The sequence below is a fragment of the Trichechus manatus genome, unplaced genomic scaffold (genome assembly GCF_000243295.1).
Source record: "Trichechus manatus latirostris isolate Lorelei unplaced genomic scaffold, TriManLat1.0 scaffold00115, whole genome shotgun sequence".
In the NCBI taxonomy this organism is placed as follows: Eukaryota; Metazoa; Chordata; class Mammalia; order Sirenia; family Trichechidae; genus Trichechus; species Trichechus manatus.
This window is the reverse complement of record NW_004444051.1, coordinates 849,583-855,222: the sequence shown is the minus strand read 5'-3', so window position 1 is coordinate 855,222 and position 5,640 is coordinate 849,583.

Sequence of the window (5,640 nt, the reverse complement as noted above, 5' to 3'; positions counted from 1 at the left end):
TTAGGTTGTTTCCATCTTTTTGCTATTGTGAGTAACGCTACAATGAACATGGGTGTGCATTTGCCTATTTTCTTATTTCTCTAGGATATATTCCTAGGAGTTGGATTGCTGGATCATATGGTATTTCAATTTCAAGCTTTTTAAGGAAGCATTATAACTTTTTCCAAAATGATTGTACCATTTTTCATTCCCACCAGCAATGCATAAGGATGCCAATCTCCCCACAAGCTCTCCAACATTTGTTATGTTCTGTTTTTTTGATTTGTGACAGTAATGTTGGGGTGAGATGTTATCTTATTGCGGTTTTGATTTGCATTTTTCTAATGGCTGGTGATAGTGATCATTTCCTCATGTATCTGTTAACCGCTTGAATATCTTCGTTGGTGAAGTGTCTGTTCATATCCTTTGCCCATTTTTTAATTGAATTATTTGTCTTTTTGTTATAGAGGTGCTGAATTTTCCTGTAGATTTTAGACATTAGAACTTTGTTGGATTTGTCATAACCAAAATTTTTTTCCCAGTCTGTAGGTTCTCTTTTTACTCTTTTGGTAAAGTCTTCTGATGAGCATAAGTGTTTAATTTTTAGAAGATCCCAGTTGTCTAGCTTATCTTCTGGTGTTTGTGTATTGTTGGTTATGGTTTGTATCCTGTTAATGCTGTGTATCAGGGCCTCTAGAGTTGTCTCTGTTTTTTCTTCTATGTTCTTTATAGTTTTTGATTTTATATTTAGGTCTTTGATCCATTTTGAATTAGTTTTTCTGTATGGTGTGAGGTATAGGTCCTGTTTCATTTTTTTGCAGATGGACATCCAGTTTTGCCAGCATCATTTTTTAAAAAGATTGTCTTTTACCCATTTGATGGACTTTGGGCCTTTGTTGAAGATCAGGTGACCATAGGTGGATGGATTTACATCTGGGTTCTCAATTCTGTTCCATTGGTCAATGTCTCTGTTGTTGTACCAGTACCAGGCTATTTTGACTACCGTAGCTGTATAGTAGGTTCTGAGGCCAAGGAGTGCAGGTCCTCCTACTTTGTTCTTCTTCTTCAATAGTGTTTCACTTATCCAAGGCTTCTTCCCTTTCCATATAAAGTTAATGATTAGTTTTTACATTTCTTTAAAGAATGCTGTTGGTATTTGGATTGAGATTGCATTGTATTGGTTGACTGCTTTGGGTAGAATTGTCATTTTCACAATGTTGAGTCTACCTATCCATGAGCATGGTATATTTTTCCATTTATGTAGGTTTTGTTTGTTTCTTGCAGTAGTGTTTTGTAGTTTTCTTTGTGTAGGTCTTTTACATCCCTGGTTAGATTTATTTCTGAGTATTTTATTTTTTTTAGGGGCTATTATAAATGGTATTGCTTTCCTGATTTCCTTTTCATAGTTCTCTTTCTTAGTGTATAGGAATCCAACTGATTTTGTATGTTTATCTTGTATCCTGCTACTCTGCTGAATATTTCTATTAATTCCAGTATGTAGGGTGTATCTTGAGTCAATCTTTTGAGATATAAAAGAGATTAAGCAAGCAAGCAGAGAGAGAGATGGGGTAAGATAGATGCCAAGATATATGGAGATCTCCAAGGAACTAGGAAGCAGAAGCTAAACGAGACAATGACTTCCTCCAGAGCCAACAAAGAGAAAAGCCTTCCCCTAGAGCTGGCACCCTGAATTCAGACTTCTAGCCTCTGAAACTGAGACGATAAATTTCTGTTTGTTCAAGACATCTGCTTGTGGTATTTCTGTTATAGCAGCAGTAGATAACCAAGAAAGAATTTGGTACCAAAAGAGTGGGGTGCTGCTCTAACAGATATGTAAAATGTGGAAGTGGTTTTGGAATTTGGGAATGAATAGAGGCTGGGAGAGTTTTAAAGTACGTATTAGTAAAAGCCTAGATTGCCTTGAAGAGACTGTTGAATTATGGACATCAAAGGCAATTCCGGTGAGCACTCAGAAAGAAGTGAGTGGAGCTATAAAGAAAGTATCATCTTAGAGAATACATATGGTGCTAGCAACAGAATGTTGCTAAAATGTGGATGTTAGAGGTGGGGCCAAGATGGCGGAGTAGTCAGACTCTTCCAATGGACCTTCTTACAACAAAGACCTGAAAAAACAAGTGATTAGATTATATATGACAATCTAGGAGCCCTGAACATTAAAGGCAAAGTTGAGGAACCAGACTGAGTGGCAGGGTGCAGGAGAGATAGTTCAGAAGCAGCAAGGAGGTGGCAGACCTGACCCGGCAAGAGCCTGAGCCCATCAGGCCTGATCAGCTCCGAGGTGAGCAGTGAGGCAGGCAAGCAGCATGCTGAGGAGGTGCGTTTTCCACACCAGGAGAGACCCAGCCACTGAGAGTCTACTTGGCTGTGCAGAACCAGTGAGAGGCAGCCCTTGAAGGCCAAAAGATAAGTATTTGTGTCCAGCCTACCGCATGGATCAAAAACACCCCCCTCGGGGACAAATCTCTTTCCCATTTACCACCCCACTCCCTGCTCTGCACTGGGTCCCAGTCAGGCTTCACAGTTGCCAAGTCCCCTGGGCCAGAAGTAGGATCCATCACACGCCCAGAGCCATTCTCCCTGCCTTGTAGAGTGAACAAATTAACAAAAAGGGGAAAAAATAAACTGTGGGCTCCCAGGGTAGGCACAACTCCTCTGCTTAGCACAGGCATAAGGGATCCACGGACTTTGTGTGCCTTTCTGCATAGACTTGTGTTGGCCCATCTCAACAGCGTAGGCCCTCATTATCACAGTATGACAAAGTATATACCAGATGTCTAACTTCAACTCTTTCAGCTGTGAAGTGGTGGGTTCTTGACATTTGAAACTGCTCTGCCCATTAAGCAGGGTCTTCACCTACCCACATCAGGGGCCTGAGGACTGGTGGCTCCAACCATGCCACTGAGCCACCTGCAATAGGGGTCCAAGAATAAGAGGTGCCTCCCAGTCCTTATAGCCAACAACATTGGGTGCTCATAGTCTGGCTGCAAAACCCACCCACCTATGCACTCTAGGACACTCAGGGGCGGCTGTTAGCCCCCTGCCTTGCTCAGAGTGTGTCCGCCTGCTGCAGCCAGATGCCTGTGCCTACACCAAACACCCACGCCTGTCTAGGACTGTAGGTGAGAGCCTGCAGCACACACTTGGTGACTATCTACCTGGGCACCTGAGCTGAATCCATACAGGAGAAGGGGCCGGACTCCTGAGCTCACGTACCTAGTAACAGATCTAACCACCTGGTGACAGGACAGTAGAGCTTCAAAGTTGCCAGTAATCAAACTAGCTCACATGAGTAGCCTATTTGGGCACATCAAAACAAAACAAGAAGCTAGGAGACAGTAAGCAACCATAAAATAAATAAATAACTTATTGATGGCTCAGAGACAACAGTCAATATCAAATCACATAAAGAGGCAATCCATGTTGGCTTCAGCAGCTCCCAAAATAAATAATCAAGAAATTTTCCAGAGGAGGAAAATTTCTTGGAATTACCAGAGGCAGAATACAAAAGACTAATATACAGAACTCTACAAGAAATTAGGAACTAAATTAAGCAAAAAAGCAGAACACAAAATAGAGGAAATTAACAAGATTAGAGAAGAGCATAATGACGAATTTAACAGGCTACAAGAATCCATAGAGAGACAGTAATCAGAAATCCAGAAGATTAACAATAATATTTCAGAATTAGACAACTCAATAGAAAGTCAGAGGAGCAGAACTGAGGCGATGGAAGTCAGAATTAGTGACATTGACTATCAATAATTACGCTAACTGTAAATGGACTAAATGCATCAATAAAGAGACAGAGAGTGGCATATTGGATTAAAAAAAACACAATCCATCTACCTGCCTTCAAGAGACACACCTTAAGCTTAAAGACACAAACAAACTAAAACTCAAAGGATGGAAAAAATATCTATCAAGCATCAACACTCAAAAAGAGCAGGAGTGGCAATCTTAATCTCTTACAAGATAGACTTTAAAGCAAAATCTACCACAAAGGATAAGGGAGGACACTATATAATGAATAAAGGGTCAATACACCAGGAGGACATAACTGTAATACGTATTTACGTACCCAATCACAGGGTTCCAAAATACATACAACAAACTCTAACAGTATTGAAAAGAGAGATAGACAGCTCCACAACAGTAGCTGGTGACTTCAACACACCACTGTCGGTGAAAGACAGAACATCCAGAAAGAAGCTCAACAAAGCCACAGAAGAACTAAATGCTACAATCAACCAACTTGATCTCATAGGCATGTACCGAACACTCCACCCAACAGCAGCCAAGTATACTTTCTTTTCCAATGCACATGGAACATTCTCCAGAATAGACCACATATTAGGCCATAAGCAAGTCTTAACAAAATCCAAAGCATAGAAATATTACAAAGCATCTTTTCTGACCATAAAGCTATAAAAGTAGAAATCAATAACAGAAAAAGCAAGGAAAAAAAGTTAAACACATGGAAACTGAACAACAGCTTGCTCAAAAACTACTGGGTTATAGAAGAAATTAAGGATGGAATAAAGAAATTCATAGAATCAAATGAGAATGAAAACACATACTACCAGAACCTTTGGGACACAACAAAAGCCACACTCAGAGGTCAGTTTATAGCAATAAATGCACACATCCAAGAAGAAGAAAGGGTCATAGTCAAAACATTAACCCTACAACTGGAACAAGTAGAAGGAGAGCAACAAAAGAAGCCCTCAGGAGCCAGAAGAAAGGACATAATAAGAATTAGAGCAGAATTAAATGAAATAGAGAATAGAAAACAAATTGAAAGAGTTAATAAGACCAAAAGCTAGTTCTTTGAAAAGATCAACAAAATTGATAAGCTATTGGCCAAACTGACAAAAGAAAAACAGAAGAGGAAGCAGATAACCTGTATAAGAAATAAGATGGGTGATATCACAACAGACTCAACTGAAATTAAAAGAATACTATGAAAAATTGTACTCTAACTTTTGAAAACCTAGAGAAAATGGACAAATTTCTAGAAACTCACTACCTACCTAAACTAACACAAACAGAAGTGAACAACTAAATAAACCCATAACAAAAGAAGAAATTGAAAAGGTAATTAAAAAACTCCCAACAAAAAAAATGCCCTGACCCAGATGGCTTCACTGGAGAATTGTACCAAACTTTCAGAGAAGAGTTAACACCACTACTACTAAAGGTATTTCAGAACATAGAAAAGGATGGAATACTCCCAAACTCATTCTATGAAGCCAGCATAACCCTGATACCAAAACCAGGAAGAGACACCACAAAAAAAGAAAACTACAGACCAATATCCCTCATGAACATTGACGCAAAAATCCTCAGCAAAATTCTAGCCAATAGAATTCAGCAACATATCAAAAAAATAATTCACCATGATCAAGTGGGATTTATACTAGGTAGACAGGGATGGTTCAACATTAGAAAAACAATCAATGTAATCCATCACATTCATAAAACAAAAGACATAAACCACATGATCTTATCAATCGATGCAGAAAAGGCATCTGACAAAGTCCAACACCCATTCATGATAAAGACTCTCAACAAAATAGGAATAGAAGGGAAATTCCTCAGTATAATTAAGGGCATTTATACAAAGCCAACCGCCAACATCAT